At 44.7% G+C, this 21,119-nt stretch overlaps 1 protein-coding gene across 3 annotated transcripts in view; it reads right to left on the minus strand.

Annotated features, from left to right (window-relative positions):
• ADARB1 (adenosine deaminase RNA specific B1) overlaps positions 1-20,919 on the minus strand; it is a 61,672-nt gene extending 40,753 nt beyond the window's left edge. Inside the window, exons 1-2 of one of the 3 annotated variants that reach the window (XM_068196405.1) lie at positions 20,750-20,919; positions 1,842-1,878 (exon numbers count right to left, since the gene is read on the minus strand). The gene's annotated coding sequence lies outside the window, so the exon portion shown is untranslated. Of the gene's footprint in view, positions 1-1,841; positions 1,879-17,723; positions 17,858-20,081; positions 20,248-20,749 lie in introns of those variants that run through there. The other 2 variants (XM_068196407.1, XM_068196406.1) reach the window with 2 other exon arrangements.
• Positions 20,920-21,119: the final 200 nt, after the last annotated feature.

Here is a 21,119-nt window from a genome sequence, read left to right on the forward strand (position 1 = left end):
ATCTTGTATTTCACAGATCTGACACACACTGAGTATCAAGGAGTAAATGGGCTGCCTTCTCTCCAAAGAAACAGCAGTTCCCAGGTGGAATTTGGGACCTACCCATCTCCAATACTCCCATTTCACCTGCATCCCTGAACCAGGAATGCAGAGACACTGAACAACTCAAGCATAATCCACCCAAACCCCAGAGGTAAACTAACCCAGGCGAGATCAGAAACAACACATCAAGACTGATGGAAAAGTTCAGCATCTCCTCAATTCTCCCCTCTGCCACCTAGCCCAGTGGAACAAAGCCTATTATTCCATGGATTTATGACTTGTGATAGATGGAGTTCTGTGATGAAGGATTTGTGAGCCCAATTTAGAGACCCTGCAGCTGTGGCACCTCTAATCCCTTTTCATCAGGTTCCCTGGCAGCAGGAGGCTTGAGGCCATAGAGCAGCCCCTATTTTACATAGATATAACATATACACATCACCTATCATATGATATTTTTTAAATAGATAACACATTAAAATCTCCATGCACCAAAACATCCTTGAAAATCACATTTACTTATAGATTTGGCCCCCATTATCAGCTTACTTTACATACTCTTTGAAGAAATACTCATACACTGTATTTTTTAAGTGCTTTTAAGGATTTTTTAAATTTTTTGCTCCCACAAGCAAGATGGGTAGTTTTCAAGCACAAGGACAATATTACAGGCCAACAGCCGTTTTCCTTTTAGTTTTGTATACTTCAGCAAGAATGAATATAAACCAGCATCAACTGCTAGAATTAGCAGGAGCTAAACTACAGCCTGAGAAGCTGCTCTGCACAAATTCCAGACCCAGAGCTGCTGGCTGCATACTGGGAACCCCAAGAGCTCTGATATAAACCTCATACTGGAGTTTACTGGTCAGCTTGGAGTCTATTCCTCAGGTGATTAAATCCATTCCAACAGCACCATCTGCTGTTACAGAAATAACTGAGGTTGCATCTACTGTTCCCTCAACCAAGGAGGTCTAGAGCTCTGCTCCCAATTAGAAATAACTTAAGATGTTTGCAGATTTATTCCTTTGTCTCTAACCTTCTTACCAGGTTACTGGTAGGACTAAACATCTCTTTTTTAACGTATTTTTTTTCTGAAGGACTCCTCAAGTACCTGTAACTGTCAGAATGTATTTATGATGTGCTACCAAGACAAAAGTGGTAACTATTCAGAGAGAAAAACTGAGCAGCCTGGACCTCCCAGTAAGTAATATTAATAACTTCTACATCATTTAAAAGATAATTGATACAGCTATCCAGCACTAAGGAAAATAATCACTAATTGGAAGAAAAATTTAAAATAGTTTTAAAGGAGATTAAAAGAAACTCATATCTTGAAGCTGTTTCATAAAAAGAAAAAAAAAAAAAAACAGAGAGGTAGGCTGATGCTTGGGATTGGGATTAGGAGGTAGACTTACAATTTGGGCTTATTTCCTCTTTACCAACCAAAATCAGTTATTAAGCTTTGCTCAAACACTCTGCAAACTCTCAAGTCCTACATGCCAGTTCTGCCTATTTACTTTATTAAGATGCATTGGATACAAATTTGCCCCCAGAAGGGTAACCAAGTTTTTGTAATGTCAACTTGTAAACCAATATCCTCTCTATTTTCAAGCCGCTGATCCAATAATTGTGAAGGGATTTAGAGTCCAAACATAAATAAAAGTTATAGATAAAACAAGAAAGTACTAAATAAGTGTTCAAGTACATTAAGATGAAGTTTCTCCTCCTCCAAGTTATGAACCAAATGAATCAATCAGAAAACAGAGAATCCTGCTTCCTGTTTGCAAATATAGTGTGCTTACCTTTTTAGTTATTGGAGACACATGCTGATTCTGCAACCTGCAAGAAAAGGAAATCCAGTCAATTGCTTTGTTCTTTAAAAATTTGTGCATTACAAATAGAAACTCCTGACCTTAAAAGGGACACATTTCTGATTCTCTAAAAATAAACAGTCCATACTACAGATACAGAGTCTCAGAGACAAGTCTTTTGTTACCCTAACATTCTGGACATTCCTGGTTGAAAAAACAAAAATTAAGAAAAGAAATCAAGACTCAGGATGCCTAATACTGTTTCAGAAGAAACATCCCTAAGGTACAAGCACTTATGCAGTAGAATCCAATCTGCAATCTCTGTCCCTTCTAGGAGAGAGGTTTAGCAAAAATGTGGTAAATAATGGTGTAAAACTGATACAAACATCTGTGCTATCACAGCCAACTCCAAAGCAAATCCAGAGGTCTCACCTTGTTAGGATTTTTTTTTAATTTAGATCTTCAGTTTTTATTTTTAGGGAGTGATTTTAATCCATATAAAAGGCCCCTCATAAAACAACCCCCTTTCCAAACACCGCTTTATTGATCCCACTGACATCAGACTGCATTCTCCTGCAAAAGAGGAAAATCCCTCAACTACCAGCAGTGGGATGGAAAACAACTGGCAGATGGAGGGTAAAACACATACACCCCTATTCTTAAGGTCTCTTCCAACCCAAACCATTTTGTGATTCTGATTCTAAGGAGGATACAGGATAACGGGGATGCTGTGACCAGTTTTATTTCCATGAATAAGCACCAGGAACAGACAGCTTCAACAGACAGCGTCCTAGTTCTAAAAAAATACTGATGGGGCCTTACCAGTGTGAAGAGAAGACTATTCTAAAACAGTTCCAAAATCACAACCACACAGCCCACGAGAGGGTGCTGGTACCCTGCAGAAACCTGCACTGAATTCAAGTTACACAGAGCACAGCAACACAACACAACCCGATGGCTGCACATCTCTGGAACTAGTTTGGTCAAAAAGGGATCTGACATAATATTTGAAGTCCATAAACTAGCATGTTGCATTGATTTGATCCCAGCTTTTAAGACATTTAAATTTCAACACTTCATAGTGGCATTTTCCAATAAAAAGATCAATGTAAATACTACATTGGTCTTAGCATAAAGCAGGAAAAATGCCCAGAATACTGAGTTCAGAGTCAAAGTCCCAACCTAGTGTTCCCATATCCACAATAAAAACTTCCAAACTCTTGGGATATGAGCTATAAATTAGGTGTGATGTGAAAATCCCACATTTGTGGCAACAACCACCAAAAATGTGTTTTAAAAACAAGGTTTTGATAATTCCCTTCCTATGTGAGCATTGCTTAAAGTTACAATTAATCCTGAGAAAACACACTGCTAATAGTTTTAAACTAAGTTTTTATATTAGTATATCCTTGAGTTAATTTAGGTTTCACATTATATTCCTTATACACAACATTACTCCAGTCAGTAACTCCCTAACAAAATAAAAACAATCCATGGAAATTGAAATTTTAACTTTACCACTGAGTACCAAAAGTCCTTACATATTGACAGCTGCAGTGAGTTTTACAAAGGAAGAACCAGCCAGGGTTAAGAGCTAGGAAAAAAAGCTTATCCTAGTAATTCTTCTGGTTATACTGTGAACAGTAAGGACAGGTGGAGGAAAAACTGAGACTTTTAACACCTTAAACCAGTGAAAACTCTAAATAGAAAAGGAAATACCACTATGTTATAAAAGCCAGGAACAAAGCTCTGATCTTCAGCATGTCCTACCTCGCTCTGTCCAGTGGCAAATGGCTATTTTGGGGCTTGTTCAAGTCATGACATGCTTCCCCAACACCTTCTGGAGGGAGAGCTTGCCAGAAGAGGCTCTTCTAGGAGCTCAGCACTTTGCCACAGCATCTCCATATTGTTACCTAGCAAAAAAATTCAATAAACCTATTCTTTTCCCTTACTAATGAGTTAATTTACCCTAAAATGTTCAGAAACGTCCATGATTTCTCCCAGGGCAGCAAAGGATACTTGAAAATTATCTGAAGAACACAACATGTTCATTTAGGAATATCTTCAAATACTAACTTCTTAAAGATCAGCTGAAAATATTTCAAGGCAATGAGAATCAAAACAGACATCTGAGGTACCACCTCAAGACATAAACCTGCAAAAACCACCCAAACATAAGGCAACAACCTAGAGGCACTCAGCACCAGCACTATGGTCAGGATAAAAAAAACCCCACCACTTCCAAACTTTCTGTATTTACTTTCCTATTTATTTCACTTCTCACATGTTGAAAAAGAAAATTAAATCTGTTGAGGCATCTCGACTGCTGCTGCATGCCAAAAACCACAGGTATGTTAAATCCAGTGCAGAACAGTTTGGGTTGGAAGGCCCCTCATCTCAATACAGTGTCCTGCCATGGGCAGGAACACCTTCCACTAGTCCAGGATCCTTCAAGCCCTGTCCAGCCTGGCCTGGGACACTTCCAGGGATCCAGGGGCAGTCGCAGCTTCTGTGGGCACCCTGTGCCAGGGCCTCCCCACCCTCACAGGGAAGAATTTCCTCCTAACACCTAACCTAAATCTCTCCTCTCTTAGTTTAAAACCATTCCCCTTACCCTATCACTATCTGCCAGTGTAAAAGTCACTCAGGGAATGTGAGGAAGAGATGCCTCGAAGCAAGACTTTGTTCCTGATCCCAGAAAACAACAGTGTGAGACTCCAGTAAAAGACATGAGGTTAAGAAGTGTTTGGACAGTGCTCTCAGGCACATGGTGGGATCCTTGGGGTGTCCTGTGCAGGGCCAGGAGTCAGACTCCTTGATCCTTGTGGGTCCCTTCCAAGTCAGGATATTCTGTGATTGTGACATGACATGTTTTTCCATACACCAAGTCATGAGTCTCCACCATAAACTATAAATGCAGTTCAACAGCACAACTACAGAACTGGGTTTTCCTCTGAAAACATTTTCCTTCTAAATATGAAGAAGGAATTTGACATCTATGATGTACTTCAGTTTATCAGTCTGAATTAAAGAAATAATAGCCCAAATCCAACCTACACTCCCTACAGCCCCTTTGACCTGCTCATTTAAAATTCTAAAGTAAATTGAGAAAGAATAGCAACTGAGTACTACAATAAAAAAAGAAGTTTAGAAAAAAAGGACATATATGCTGCAATTGAAAAAACGTAGTACAGTTTATACATGATACAAGCTGTCAAATGCTTCTCCTTCCCTTGATATAAAACAAACTCTTTTGGAACTTACAAACAGGTACACAAAACATTGAAACAAAGTTCACTGACACTTCAAAAGCTATGAAAATTTAGCAGCTATTAAGCAAGGAATTCATGGATAAAATAAAAAAGAGAATGCTACTCCATCAAGTATTATCCAAGCTTTTACTGCAGCAAACAAACAAAAGTATGTTCATTTATTCTAAAACACACAATTATCCAAAAAATGTTAAGGAAGAAACACGGCAAAGTATTTTTCAAATATTCTCTCACCAAAAAGTAGTTCCATATATTTGCATAGTATCAGCAAGAAACTCCTAACTTTTAATTTTGCCATCTCCTATGTTTGAAAAATTATATTCACTAATGTACTGGTACACTTGGCATCCTAAAGCCTCGAGAATAAATTTTGATACTGAAACAACATTATTTCAAAATCAAAGGTTTTAATGCCACTCCTCTTTTCACAGGATGATCCCATGTATAAGAGCAGATACCTTAGAAGAGAACGTGATTGAAGCCAAAGGAATCATTAACATGAGCAAAATTACCATAAATGTCTTCAGGGGAGCTTAGGCTTTAATCTTGTTGTTGATGTTTTCACTATAGCTAGTGTTTAAATATTTACATTACTCATTTAGCTGCTTTAAACATTAGTCAAACTGAAACAGTCCAACAGTACAACCTCCAGACTAAGCAGCAGCTTTTACAAGGCAACAGAATTTAAGAAGTCAGGTGTAGTTTTTGTTTGGTATTAGTAGTTTTTAAACAACAGCTAAAAAAGAAAAATAAGTTATTTTTTACTACACACAAATTGTGGACAAGAATTTAGCCTACAGGAACAGCAGAGACAGGACTACCCACCCATCCCACCACACTGACCAAGTCTGATACTGGAAGTTGCCCCACTTTGGAGCAGATGTTGCTTCACCTACTTGATAAAACTGCTGAAAGTTCTTCTCCATGCTACAGTGATCAACCAGAGTTTTCAGCTTAAGACATAAAAAAAAAAAAAAAACAACAAAAAAAACCTGTAAAACTCCCTTCAAGCTTGTATGTGCAGTACCTACTAGAGGAATGGAAATCTTTCTTCCTTTGAACAGCAGCAGTATTTTCCAGCCTTCACAACAAGGCAGACTTGATTACTTTCAGTCTTACTCCCACCCTAGGGCAAAGATTAGATGCACGTGAACACTATGTACTTAGCATTGGTCTTCAGAAAAATGCCTCAGAAATCTATGTTTAATAAAAGATGCCGAATAATTATCACTCAGATTAACAGGGTTCAAAACCATTATGAGATTATGTTGTGCATTAAGGATGTGTGAGTATCTTCTCTGGCTGGTACCTGGGAAGTCACTCTCCACAGTCCTTAAATAAAGTTTATTGCTTCAGGAGTGCCAGAACAAGGCACTTAATTCCCAGAGCTCTGCCTTTAAAACAGGTTGGGATGGCTGTGCCACTGCCTCCAGCCTCCTGGTGTAACAAGGGATTGCTGACAAGCTGGGAGACAGACTGGGAATTAGCAATGGTGGGATGAAGTGTGCATGCTAAGCCACGCCTAAAGCGATACACCCTTCACTGGGAGCTCCCAGACCATGCCTACAGCCTCAAGAACCTATGTGATTTACCCCTGGATTTAAAAGCAGAACACTGAGAGGCCAAGTGTTACCTCTCAGCACCTGACAGAAGACAAGTGACATGACAGAGATTTAAACCACTCCCCCTGCTGAAAAGCTCCAAGAGGTAAAGACATATCCACACACAAATCACTGCAGGAAAAAATATCTTATGTGGCCCAGATAAGCAATGTCTTCAGTTTTGATGACGAGAGGCAACTTGACTGCAGCACTGCCCCGAGATGAAGACAGAACAGTAGAAGAGGGCGCTGCAACTTCAGTAGAAAGAGTTCACCAAGGTAAAATGTACAAACTGGAAACAAGGCTTAATACAGTCACTGACTGTGCACATTTCATACAGTCTCAGAACGGTTTGGGTTGGAAGGAGCCTTAAAGACCATCTTGTTCCAGCCCCTGCCACCAGTAAGGGACATCTTCCAGTGCAGGGACACCTTCCACTGTCCCAGGCTGCTCCAAGCTCTGTCCAACGTGGCCTTGAACACTTCCAGGGATGGGGCAGCCACAGTTTCTCTGGGTGACCTGTATCAGTGCCTCTCCACCCTCAGAGCCAAGAATTTCTTCCCAAAATCCCACCTAATGCTGCCCTTTGTCAATGGGAAGCCTTTGCCCCTTCTCCTTCTCTCCAGGCCCTTGCCTGAAGTCCCTCTCCAGCTCTCTTGGAGCCCTGTCAGGCACTGGAAGGGCCTCTAAGGTCCCCCCAGAGTCTTCTCCAGGCTGAACACCCCAAGCTCTCCCAGCCTGTCTCCAGAGCAGAGGGGCTCCAGCCCCTGGAGCACCTTCAAGGCTTCCCCTGGACCCACTCTAACAGGCCCACATCTTTCTTGTGCTGAGGACCCCAAACCTGGACACAGCACTCCAGGTGGAGTCCCACGAGGACACAGGGGGAATTTTGGGCTTATCCTTTGACTCCCAATGCCAGCCATTCTCCAGCAGCCTGCAGCTCACCAATAGCTTCCCCCATGGGAGATACAGCACAAACTGCATCTGCTGGGCACAAAATGCCAGAAAGCACAAACTACACAGGGGGAAAAAAAAAAATCATGGATTGCACAAGTGCACCCACCAACAGCCTTTTTAGCAGGCTTAATAATATTTTTTAAATATATGTTATGCATGTAACGTGGAAGAGCTTTAGAGCTCTTTATTCCTTTAGCTTTAACTTGCACCTAACAGGAACTCCATGCACAGGGAAGTTAAAAGGCTGAATCACACTGTTTTCCCAACAAAGGATTGGGTTTGCTGGAAAACATATTTCCAGGTCAGTTGTTTTCTTGCTGCTTCTGTATGGATATTAATTTTGTGCTCTGGGCAGAGCTGGAGACTGCAGAGGAGCAATGCAGGGAAGGAACCAGACCACAGCAAGGACTCTGAGCACATGGTGGCTCTCACCCCACCACACTGGACAAGGAAAAGACACCAAGTGTCCCAGTGCAGCAGGGAGCCAAAAAACCAGTGGCATCATCTTAAACTGAGTTTTCTTCTCCACACAGGCCCCCTCTGAGGCTGTCCCAGAGAGGGAGCATGGCAGCAGCAAGCTAAACTAGAAGCACTCCATGTTTGTGACTCAAGTCTCACTGACAGCCTGCATTTCCATAGTGGTGACTTCCAGGATTTTGAAACCTCTCTCATCTCTGCAAGGTTTTAGGTAGAAGCTGCTGGACTTCTAAGAATATGAAAGTGTTACATTTCACTTTTACAATCACATTTCTGCTTTTCTCCTACTAAAATATGAGCAGATTTGAAGAACTTCAAGCTAACTTTTGATGCACCTTGACTTCCCGCCAGTCTTCTGAGATCCTGGAGGCCTTCCTCAGGATCTGGCCTGCAACTGGCTGCCAGGGATCTCTCTAACAAAAAACTGACTCAAACTGCCTCTTCCAGAGCAGTTCCTTGAGTTATTCAACATCAAGTTACTTTTTGTTAAAAAAACAAAAAAAAAAAAAAAAAAAAAAAAAAAAAAAAACCCAAAAAAACCCAAACCAAAACAAAAAAAAAACCCCACCACCAACCACACGGTGTAAAATCTGAGTGCCATCACCACTCGGGTGTGTGGGCAGAGTGTTTGCCATCACAGAATATTAGACATTTTTCAGCCACGTTGTGCAGAAATGGGACTTACCACCTTCATATTCAAGGAACTGTAATACATCCCAGAGTTTGACAAGACAAGCAAGGAAAACACCCACAAGATTTTGGATAGGGCAGGAGGAGAGTGAGAGAGAGGGAAGATGCTGGCATGACCAGCACCTGTGGGCTACGTTACACATGGAATCACAGAATCACTAAAGCTGGAAAATACCTCTAAGATCATTGACTCCAGCTCTTAAGACAGAACCTCCATGTTCACAACTGAATCATGTTCCCAGGTGCCACATCTACACACCTTTTGAACACTTCCAGGCATGGTGACTGCACCACTGCTGTGGGCAGCCTGTGCCAGTGCCTTCACCCTTCCAGTGAAGAAATTTTTCCTGCTGGTCAATCTAAATGTGCTCTGGCACAACTTGAGGCCTGGTCCTGTCATTTCTTCTGGTCCTGTCACCTGTTGTCTGAGAGAAGAGATCTATCCCTATCTGGCTACAACCTACTGTGAGGGAGCTGTAGGGAGCAATAAAGTCCCCCTTGAACAAAAACCACATCAGAGGGCAACTGGACCAAAACTTGTGAGTGCATCAAGACAGTGACTCAAGACTACATCAGACATTTTTGACATGTTCCTCCCAAGGGCTGAGATGTTGGGAGGTAACTAATACATTAATTTTCATTAGCCTTTTTGAGTTCAGATAAAAACTGATAAATAACAAATGATGTTAAGTTATCTGAGAAGCTGAATATTAAAGTTGTTCCTGATAGCCAAAGAAAACAAGACAAATGGGAGTTGAAATACTTAGACCTATTTTATCTACTAAGATATTTACACAAAGTAGCCAAAAAAATCTCCCAGCAAGACAAACCTGAAACTATTTAGAGGGTAAGAATTAATGAATAACTGATGAAAGTCCAGATCATAGAATGCCAGACTGGTTTGGGTTGGAAGGGACCTCAGAGCTCATCTCATTCCAAATCCTACCACCCTAGGGACACCTTCCACTATCTGAGGTTGCTCCAAGCCCCGTCCAACCTGGCTTTAAACACATCCAGGGATGGGGCAGCCACAGCTTCTCTGGGCAGTCTGTGCATACACGACCCTGCCCAACTCTGCAAATCAGCATCACATCAAAGCAGAAGGCAAACAGAGAAGGACTACAGGGTGATACATGGCACAGGGAGCCTGAGAGAAGTACCCTAAAGAGCTGCTCAGTCAAAAAGAACAAATCAGAATCTGACCGCACAAACACAGGGAGAAAGGGAAAAAGGGAAATAATTATCAGTCCTGGAAGGGAGCACTGTACACAATCAAAGGCAAGAAGTAATCTGTGCTTTTCAGGCAGAATTGATACATGCTGCAGATATTGGCAGAGCAAGTACACTGGATTAGCCTCAAGCTCATCTATCCTTCTACAGCCCTCCAGAAAGCACATCTGGGTGGCCCCAGGAGAAGGGCAGAGCTGCCAGCCTTCCACGTGTGCCACAGGCAGGCAGCTGCCAGGCAGCACCCACCACCAAGCAGCCAGGAGCTGAGGAGGAAGGATGACAAATCCAAGAGACACCAGCCTTCACCTGGGACATGGGTGAAGGACTGAGGAAATCACTTGCCTGTGATTTTGTTGGACACCAGAGACTTGTGTCTTCCCTGCTCAGTTATATTTCCACTCCAGGCAAAAGTGGAGCCACCCAAGATGCCTGCTGCCATCCTCCCCATCTTACTGGGCACACACACACCTGGACCACCACCACATCCCTCCTCTGTCTCTGCTGCTCCCAACACCTACAGTAGCACAGGCATAAGGTCCAAGGATGATCCCACCAGAGGTCCCCAAGACTTTAAAACAGCAGCAGATTACCAAGATTACCAAGGAGACAGCACAGACTGTGGTGTACCCGCTCCAGGCAAGAGGATGGAAAATCCTTGTTCCCCTGGCACACCAACTCAGGGGAGCAAATAACCCAAGACATAACATTTCCTTCATGTTCAGGACAGCAAAACCACAGAGAGAAAGCCATTTAATGCCATCAAGAATACTTAAGAGATCTCAGCCACAGAAGCAAAGAGTCTATCAGTTCATATGCCAAAAAAACTCCATGTTGAGTGGAATTTGGATTATAAACCTACTTTAGTGACCTTTTACTGTAGTTATTTTTAGACTCGAGTTTTTATTCTGGACAAAGTACCAAAGATAAAATATTATACATATGCATGTATTTTTAATATATGCACATACTGCATGCATTTTCTGCGAAGTAAAGAAGCAGCTACTGATTCAGAAATACAGGGAGTTGGCTGCTCTCTCAAGGATAACCTATGCACTGTGAACATGCACTTTACAAGAAACCAAGTCTTAGCTCCGGGAGGTGAAATCCTCCAAAAAGAACATCAGCAGCCTCCTAAGATAGACCCAAAAGTCATTTATTCAAAACTACCCCACTGCACACATATTAAAGCGGTATACACTAGTAATGCTGCCAGGACAACTGCTGGAGCAAGAGGTGTTTGTGTGCATTTTAAGTATAATAGGATGTAAAAATACTCAATACAATTTTTGTATTATTTTGTATTTTTACAATTTATGTTCAATTTGGACTACAGCAACATCCCAAACCTAGGCAAGAAAACACCAGAAGACAGCAAGGAAGGTCTGTGACCAAGGGAGATGTAAAAATACCCAAGCCAAAGCCATAAATAATGATGAGGAGCTCTGCTACACTGAAAGCTACCAGAAGAAAAATTTCTTTTCCTACTTTACCACAGCATTCTAAAAGCTATGACCTTCAAAATATTGGCTGTTTTTCTTTAGCTTTAAAAGCAGCCTGCTTCATCTAAGCTGTTCTACAAATCAGGTGATACTCTGGCAAGAGAGGAACAGTCAATAGCCATATTCCTCAACAGAGCTTTTATTACAATAATCAAATGTACTTCTAGTTCCTTCCATATTCACTGAAAGCCATCTATAGGGGAACCTCACTTAAGTCTGGAAAGCAAACTTTAAAAGCAAGCAAACCTACTGAACAAAGGACCGAAGAAAGAACGTATTGAAAGGAGAACAAGCCACAGCTCATCTTGGGGTTGTCCTGCGCAGGGCCAGGAGCTGGACTCAATAATCCTTGTGGGTCCCTTCTAACACTATGAACCCTGAACTTGAAAAAGGCTGAAAGCCAGCAAAGGCATCACAGATGCTGAGAGAAGCCGTGGGTATTCATACCCAGGCTGGGCAACTGGCCCCAAAAGTGGCATGGCCCACCTTCAGCTGAGCTGCTGACTGAAACCTGACTGAGCTTCTGTCTGAGCAAAAGCACACAAGGAGGACAAAGGAGATGGAAAATAAGCAGTGGGGTTGGGAATACTATCCAGTACCACTGGATATTATCTGGGCTGCAAAAAAAAGCCAGCTAGCCATCATGATTGGAAACACAGTGATGAGAGAAAAAAAAAGTACAGGGTTATAGGAACACTAGGTGTATTCATTGAAGTTGCTTTTATATATATATATATATATATACACACTAATATTTTAAAATATATTAATATTAAAAATTAATATTAAACATCTATGAAATATAATTGATACAGTATCTTATGTAACTGGGATGTGGCAGGACCAGGAGGGCAGGACAAGCCTCCCTCTGTCCCTCCCAGCGGCCACAAGCACCCGCAGCCCGGCGGCCGCGGCCCCGCTCGGTACCACGGAGAGCTCCCTTCCTCCCTCCTTCCTAAAATGGAAAACCAAAGGCTTGCCACCAAACAATCGCTTTTCCTTCCAAGCAGGAAGAAAAAAAACCAAAAGCATCTCACAGACTGTATCTGAGGAATTTGTACGCAGAAGAAGTTCTCTTGACAGCACAGAAGTTACGTGCATGAAGAATGATGCTGCTGTCCAAATATATGAATAAATTACCATCTTGGCAATAAACACAAGCCAAAGCTCAAAAGAAGTATTTCATTTCCAGGCAAGTTCATTCATAGATCTTACTAATAGTGAACCTGATTCCTTTAGGAACTCAGGAGCAGCAGAAGGAAAAGCATATAAGAAGATTAGGTTAATACTATATTTAAACATATGTAAGGACAGTGAATGAAATAGTGATTATTTACTCATTTAATTCAAGAAAAACAACCACTTACTAAGAATAGCTTTCAGGGGATAAAAGAAGATAAACTAGGCTGCACCAGTGGAAAAAAAACTCGACAGAGCTACAGTAGTACTCACTATCCCTCGTTATCCATATTTGTCAGCACTGAGGTCTGGGGACATCAACTTGGATATAAAAGCATCAAACAGGGACAAACTACCCAAAGGTTTCCAGACTAATGCACCCTTTCCACCAGTTGGGAAGCTTTCCCAACTCACTATCATCCTCATGGAAAACAGCAGAGTTGCATTTAACAGAACAGATTTTTGCAAGAGTTTCAAAGAAAGGAGAAAAAACAAATTTTGCAGATTTGATGGAAGGACCTGACAGTCCTCGTGAAATAGAGGGGGGAGCTACTGGGCTTGAGCTCCCACCAATTCCAGCATGTATGGTAGATTATGGAGTGAAGACAGGATTTTCTCCACTTTCACAAAAGATTTTCCAGACTGCACCCCTTTGGCAGTACTTTGCCAAAAGCACAGGCACACCCTCCCAAGCAGACCTTGCTGCTTTCACTTGCATCAGCTGTGCTTTTCTGCTTCATGTTCTTGAGAGCTGCTAATTCAGTGAAGGGTCCTGATTTAGCTTCTTATTAATCAAACTCTGAACAGTCATTAGCAACAGAAGCACAGTCCAATCACAAACTCAGAGGCAGTGGGCATGGCCCTAGAGCTCATCTCTGCACTCACCCTCCTCCAAAGGGAGCCTGTGCAAGCTGTCCCACCTCAAGCACAGAGGTGGAGACATGCAGGATTGTCACAGAATCATCAAGTCTGGAAAAGACCTCAAAGACCACCAAGTCTAACCAGGTCCACCACTAAGCCACGTCCCTGTGTGCCACATCTACATGTTTTTGTCAACTCAGAAGCATGTTCCCAACTCCAATTAAAACACTGGCATACACACCCAAGCCACAACTGCCAGGATCACTGGTTTGAGTTAAGCATTAATTTCCAGCTCCTCTTTGTTATCAAAACACAGTATCACATGACATCAAACTGCAGAACACCACTTGGCACTGGTGAGCGGCGGGAGATAAAAAGCATCTGTAAAAATACCACTACAAGAAGGTCTGTATAATGCACATTAAATCCCAGGAAAGCCTATCTGCTGCCAGCACTGGAAGGATGGCTTTGCTGCCTGTAAAAGTGCTTCTAAACCAAGAGAGGGTCCACAGACCTAGAGAAGACATCAAAGCCACCACGGCTGAGAAAATACAAGCATCGTGCCACACAGCTGCTCTGAAAAGCTTACAGGAAAAAACCAGCAACATGCTCTAGTCCTGCTGGAAGAGAGGACTCTGGTTTAACAGAGAATAATGATTCTGCAGTTGCCTGTGACTCCACACCTGTGAACATCCAGACCTTGTGTAGACTCCACAGGCAACAGGTCCAAGGGGCTGCAAACCTGCACAGAGTCAGTATCCAAAAGGTGCTGTTCAATCAGCTGACAAGTTTTAGCTACCGAAACTACCAAAATTTATGGGAGAAAACCACTCTTTGTCTTCCAGATTCAGTAGCTATGGCAAAGGAGATCTCTCCCTACTTAATACACCTTGGTAATTTCCATACTTTGGAAAACACCCCTGCTATGAAGTGCTTTCCAGGCATAAACTTGACCAAACGCTATCAGGGTTATAAAAGTAAGCAAGCACCCAACAAAAGAAGTTATCTTCTCCTCCTTTGATCTCCCAGAACGAGCTACTTGTGCGTATCAAGAGCAAGCCTTAAAACCTGGGCAGTGGAGGAGGGATATAACCCTGGTTCCCTCACAGAGCCAGCTTTATTACAAGTTTCTCCCAAACAAAGCACAGTTCAGCCATCGGCTTATATTAATTCTTCTCATTTTTCAAATATTTAAATATACCAGCACTGATCCTTTAGCTGTGAAAAACATGGCAACTCTAAGGCCAAAAGCAGCATTAAAATGCGTTCTTAGTCCAGTTTTGAACAGAATGTTTTAATTAGAGATCCTACTATGATCTTACTGGGAGCCATCTAAAGAGTTTTAGAGCTGTTTAATTAAGTACTCAGTATCTGTGCTCAGTGTTTGAGGTGAAAAATGAAATCACATTTTGATACACAGAATGGCCTCTGTAAACAAGGTTTTATAAAATCTGCATCTAAAGAAAGTCAAAGGTACTTTTCCCCTCTAATAGCTTTCCAGTAGACCGTGCACATATATTAGAGCATAACTAAGCAAGGAAAAAGGCAATGAAACCTTAAACTTAAAGGCTCATTTGCTAATAAATTTGAAGTGCTGAGTAAATCAACCTAAATCAAAATTAACCTCATTTTAGACACACTGAACACTTTCAGGAGGAGCCCTTCAGAATGGCAGAGGCAAGTATTAACTACTTTTGCAAATCTCAAAATCTACATAGACTAAATGAAGAAAAAATACTCCTGGTTGAGGCTGCCTCACAATTCCTATGTAAAAACTTCATATTCACATTATACGTGACAAATGAAAGAAACTAGCGTTTAGCATACATGCTTGTTCTCTTTTTGATCAAATTTTAAACAGTTCATCTCTTTTCAGAGTTGATACAACAAAAATTAATAGCAGAAAAGAGGAGCCACTGCTAAATTGAGTTTGGAAGAAAGACAAATTGACATTGGTATAGTACTCACACATAATTTTACCCGAGGCCCATCATAAAATTGTTTATGCAACTTTAAAGTATCATAATAACAAAAGCACCAGGCAGCAAAGTAATCAGAAAGTACCTTCTGCCATGCAGCACCAAACTCACCCCCAACTGAGGAAGACTTTTACTTGAAATTCAAAATATGGTATATCCCTCACATTTTCTCCAAATGAGGATACTCAGGATACTCTTCATCTTACCTAGGTCCAAGAACTCCATTCTGTTAAAATCTTTTTTAAATTAACTAAACCCAAAAATTCCTCTGCAATCTGCTGAGCAGCCCTTCCTTTTGCATCTCTGCCAAAAGCACTCTGCATGGAAAAATCCTGACCCCGGTGCTTTCCTACACCTATAAAAGGACATTATGCCAAACAACTGCAAGAGCCTTCATAGGGAAATTGAAAATCTTCGCTGTGTCTCCCTTGTGCTTCAGCCCCCAGGGCCAGGGTGAGGGACTGTACCCAAGTCTTTTGTTTTCTTCCATCACCTATGATGATGCAAGAGTGTTCCTTAGATCACTCCTTTCCGCTTTCACATAGGAAAACAAGGGACTTAGGAAAATAAGGACCTACCTTGTACTGGAGCTACTTATGAATCTTGATTTCCTGTTTGTCTCACTACCACAGAGCTCCTCTGATGTCCAATAATATTTGCACTCCAGCAACAGCTTTTCTTTCAGCAGAGCACTCATCTGAGATTTCCTTCCTCACAGATTCTTGTGCTCACACAACTCAGAATTTACCTGTGACAAATCCACTCTCTTGCCAAATCTGATGGCCTTTTCAAGGTGTTGACCAATTTCGTTCAAGAGCACTAACAGGGTGATACCAGGCAATGGGAAATTAAGCTTAGAAGCACAGGAAAATAGCCAGAGCTCCCAATAAAGACATTTTTTTATGAAGCAATCTTGAGTTAGCAGTATAGACAGCTCTAAATCACAAAGAGACCTAACCCTGGAACATCAGGGAAGACATTTCTTCATTTCCTAAAAGAAAAACAAAGCACCTTTTCCTCTTCAAGCACATAAATCTCAAAAAATAATTTAAAAAATAAGTAAGTTAAAATAAAATGTAAAGAAGGAACACACCCTACAAAGACAAAACCATAATCCTGTACACAGGAGAAGCTTCTTGTCTCAGAGCTCCCTGGCACTTCCACAGATGCTCAGTACCACACAGAATAAAAGCTCAGTAACAACCAACTTCCACCAACACACACAACTCAGGAAAGCAATCCAACATTCCCAAACCCCTGTAACCAGGCGATACTCACAGAGGACAGCCCTGGAAGGAGGTTACAGGCACACCCTGGCTGTGCTGGCAGCCGGCTGGCTGTGCATTCGAGGGGACAGCACTGAGTCACAGCCCTGGGCAGGCAGCACTGACTCAGCCCTGCGCTCCTGCTGGGAACAGGAGCTCAAGGTAACCCCGGCAGCTTTTGTGGAGGAGATGGATTCCCTCGGCTTGGGGACAGACACACACCACAGCTGACCCGGAGGTAGAGAACAGGAAAAGATCCCAAATCCCTTTGCAACCAGACATTCTTAAGAGGATGACTGTACTGAGCATCCTCTGAGCTCCCACAGTAATAGCAGTTACATGAGTTTCTTTGGGGTTTTTTTTTTACATTAATTATTATTTAAATGCACTCATGTGCTGCTGCTTTGGTCAGCTACAGCCCCAAATACTCGTATCTGGCTCCTGCTAGCTCCCACAGCCTGATGACCTCTTTAAGGACTTAAATTGCAAAAACAACTATTTCTCATACCTACCATACAAAAAACATTCACTAGAAGGATTTTAAAAATGTTAAACAGCAGGAAAGAGAAAAAAAATCCAGCCACTCTGTCTCCAAACAGGAAAGAAACTTTTGCTTTAGAATGTCATTTCACTTGCTTACATAATCATTTCACTAAGGTTTTTTTTTGGGGTTTTTTTTTTTTTTTTTGGTCAGGCAGCATTTCTACTATAAAGGTATTTCCTTTAAAATCAAGATACGTAATTAACATCCACTGATAAATACAGCCCAAACCTACAGTTTCAATCTTCAGTACTGAAATATAAGCTGAAATCCACACTGCAGCAGCTGAATGGCCTGAGTTTCAAACGTGACAAGCACCTACCGGTTTCAGAGGTTGCAGGAATAGCAAGAGCTCGGGTCTCTCTTCAGCAGACCAGGTCTTCTCAGGCATCCAAGCAAAGACCCTCAGGGTCTGCACCACCATGACTTCAAACACAAGAGCCTAACAAGGCACTCACTGCAAGCACCTGGAGATAACCCATTTCAGCTTCACCTGAAACCACCCTGGCACCAACACCCAACCCAGCCGCTGCAGCGAGGGAAACATTCCCCACCTGAAGCACAGCTACCACTGCCATGCCCAAAACCTCCTCAAGGCACAGGTGACAGGGACACCACTGATTGCTGAGAGGGCATGTTACACTCATGGTCTGTCCTAGGGCGCTCTCAGAGCAGTGTTTACCATTACCCTGTTCAGCAGGAAACCCTCGTTCCCATCCAGAATCTCTGACCCAGACACTGGGAAAAACCACAGGCAGCAGTCTGGGGTTTGCCAAGGGAAGGCTTCAGGTTGCTAGGGAGTAGCAGAGCCTCACCTGGTCCCAGTTCCAAACTGTCTGAACTAGTAAGTCCAGCCATTTAGGCTTTACTCACTTAAACCAAAACATGGGTGGCTTTTAAAAGAGAAAAAAAGTCCCATTTAGTTAAAAGTTCTCCAGAAGACCTTTGTGCTCATATCAAGCCAGAGGCCTGCCACTGAGGGCTTATGGAACTGCATTTCCATTCCCAAAACATATACACTTCTACTTCCAACTGAGCAGATATATCTGTGTAACTGGGGGCAGCATCAAAGTGGGTCAGGGTCTGTGAGCAGTGTGATCAAAGCTATGAGACACTCCTGTCTCCAACACTGAGCACAGAGGTGCCTTCTCAGAAAACAAGTGCTCACAGAGCAGACACTGCTCCTGCTGAAAAAGTTGGCTATTTTTTCTCTCTCGAGCTGAGGAGCCAGTGCTCTTGAACGTCAGCAACACAGAGAAGCCTCAGCCAGGATGCTGGCTGCTGAAAACAAACCCCAAAAAGCATGTGCACATGAGAGGCTGGGCCAATGCTCAACCGTCACGCTCTGATAAACCACCCGGCAAAATGTGAGAAAATTCCTCGTGCTAGCCTCGCTCCTAACTACTGAAAGCAAGAACGGTGTGCTCACACAGCTGCAGCCTGGGACACTTGGAAGGCATCCCAGGAAGGATCAGCACAACCAGGATCACACCCGAGCTGCTCTGTCCCTGTCTGATGGAAAACTGTGGAGTCAGAGCACAGATGAATGGGGCTCTGTGCTGAATTCGTGGGGGCAGTGCCTCAGAGCAGAGGTGCTGCAGTCACCTGGCAGAGCCCACTGCTAGCCACCTCCACTTGGGCATGGATTTCATGAAAAAAACAGGACTGCTCCACCTTGGGCTGTCATAGGAGCAGAGGGAAGCTTTTCTGTGCCAGCCCTGAACAGCGAGGGTTACTGAGCCTTACCTCTGGTCAGCGCATACAACTGCACAGCGTAAGGGCCAAGAAACATAGCTCACTGCAGAAGGAAAAAAAAGAAAAGAAGATCTGGCAAAACCCCCAAAGGCATCTATCTCGGACATCCCAAAAGTAACAACAGTCATTCAAGATATGACTTGTTTATACTACGAGGCTCATTACACAGAGGCCTGCCTATTTTTAGAGGTAGATATTGCTACAACTGAGTGTGAGATAAACCCAAACAATTATTTTAAAGGGGTATTCCATCACTAATTATTCTAAACATCTTGTGCGTCCAGGAAGGTTGGCCTGCTGCCACTCTCCAGCATAAAACTGCTCTGAGAACAATGCTACAACTTCACTCTCAGGAGTGACAGAGTAACTCACAGAGCAAGCAGGGCGCCTGGGAGATCCCAACGGCTCCAGTAAGCTCACCACCACTGGGGTAAAATAAAAAACAGTAAGAAATGAGACCCTAGTATCGTTTATGCTAAAAAAATACATGAAGTTGGTTTTTCCTTTATATACCACCAAAAAAAAGTAGATAAAAATTCAGAAAGGAAAAATAAAAATTTAAGCCCAGGCCAAGGACCAGCATGGCCGATGGTGGCTCATCCATCGATTCAGTGTTTTCACCAGCCTGAGTGCAGAGTCCTGAATGCTCTGTAGACCCCTGTGCCGTGAGCAGTGCTTCCCTCACCCGAGTCCTGAGATGAAGCTGTGCCTGTGAAGCCGTGAAGATGGGCAGAGAGCAGGAGTGGCCCAGGCCAGCGGTGCCCCGCGGTAAGCAGGCACCGGACAGGCGCCCTTTGGAAGCCTTTTATCTTTGTTATTTTAAGCAAGCCAGACTTTTAAAAGCACAATCACAGATCTCACGACTGCAGTTTTGCTTCAGCACAGCACAAATCCAACCAAATCCCAAAGGAACAACGAAACCCACCGGGGGCCACGGCAACAGATGGAGAAGGGCTCTGCCGGGGTTATCCAGCCGGGAAGGAAAGGCGCTGGGATGTGCCGCCGCGTTTCACGCCCGAGCTGCTCTCCAAGGACGCGCCGCCTCCCCACTGCAGAGGGCGGGCGGCGGTGCCGGGGGCGGCCGGACCCAGCGACGCCGGAGGAGCACGGCGCCGGCCCGGGGGTACCGGGAGAAGGGCAGGGCGGTCAAGCCGCCCCCCGCGGCAGCGGGTGCCCCGCACGGGGGTTCTCCGCTCCCCCCGGCCCCGGGCGGCCGGGGCGGGCGCCGTGACGGGCGGCCGGTGCTAGCGGCACCCGAGCTGCCCCCGGGTCGGGCGGCCAGGGCCAAACTTCCCGTGGCACCGCCACCCCCCCAAAATGGCCCCGACGCCGCCGCCGCGGCCCCTGCCCGGGGGAGCCTGGCCGGGCGCCCGCCCGCCCCCGCCGGGAACGCCCGGGCCCCGCTCCGCGCCGCACTGAGCCCCCGCACAGGCACCTCCACCGCGGCCCGGCCCGCCCAGCCGCCGCCGTCCTCAACAGGTGCGGGGCGGCCGCGCCAGCCGCCACCGGCACCTGCCACCGCGTCAGGACCTGGACAGGTCCCGCGGGGCGCTCCCGCCGCCGCCGCCGCCTGCCGCAGCGGCCCGGGCTCACCTCTGGCCGCGCCGCTGCCCGGGTCCCGCCGCCGCCGCCGCCGCCGCCGCCGCTCCGCCATGCGCGGTCCCGGCCGAGCCCCGCGGCGGCCCCGCTGCGCCGCCGCCGCCGCGGCTCCGTGCGCGCGCCGCCGCCGACGTGCAGGCCGCGCCGGGCCCGCCAGCGGCGCGAGCCCCGCGCGCGCGGGGGCGGGGCCGCGGGCGGCTCCGTCCTTCCCATTGGCGGGGCTGAGCGCGAGCGGGGGCGGGGCCGAGGGCGCTCGCGCGCGGCGGGGACGGCAACGGGGAGGCGAGGGGCGGGGCCGGCCGCCGGGAGGAGCGGCGCCGATTGGGCGAGCGGGGGGGCGGGGCCGGGCCGGGGGCGGGGCCGA

The sequence above is a fragment of the Anomalospiza imberbis genome, chromosome 7 (genome assembly GCF_031753505.1).
Source record: "Anomalospiza imberbis isolate Cuckoo-Finch-1a 21T00152 chromosome 7, ASM3175350v1, whole genome shotgun sequence".
In the NCBI taxonomy this organism is placed as follows: Eukaryota; Metazoa; Chordata; class Aves; order Passeriformes; family Viduidae; genus Anomalospiza; species Anomalospiza imberbis.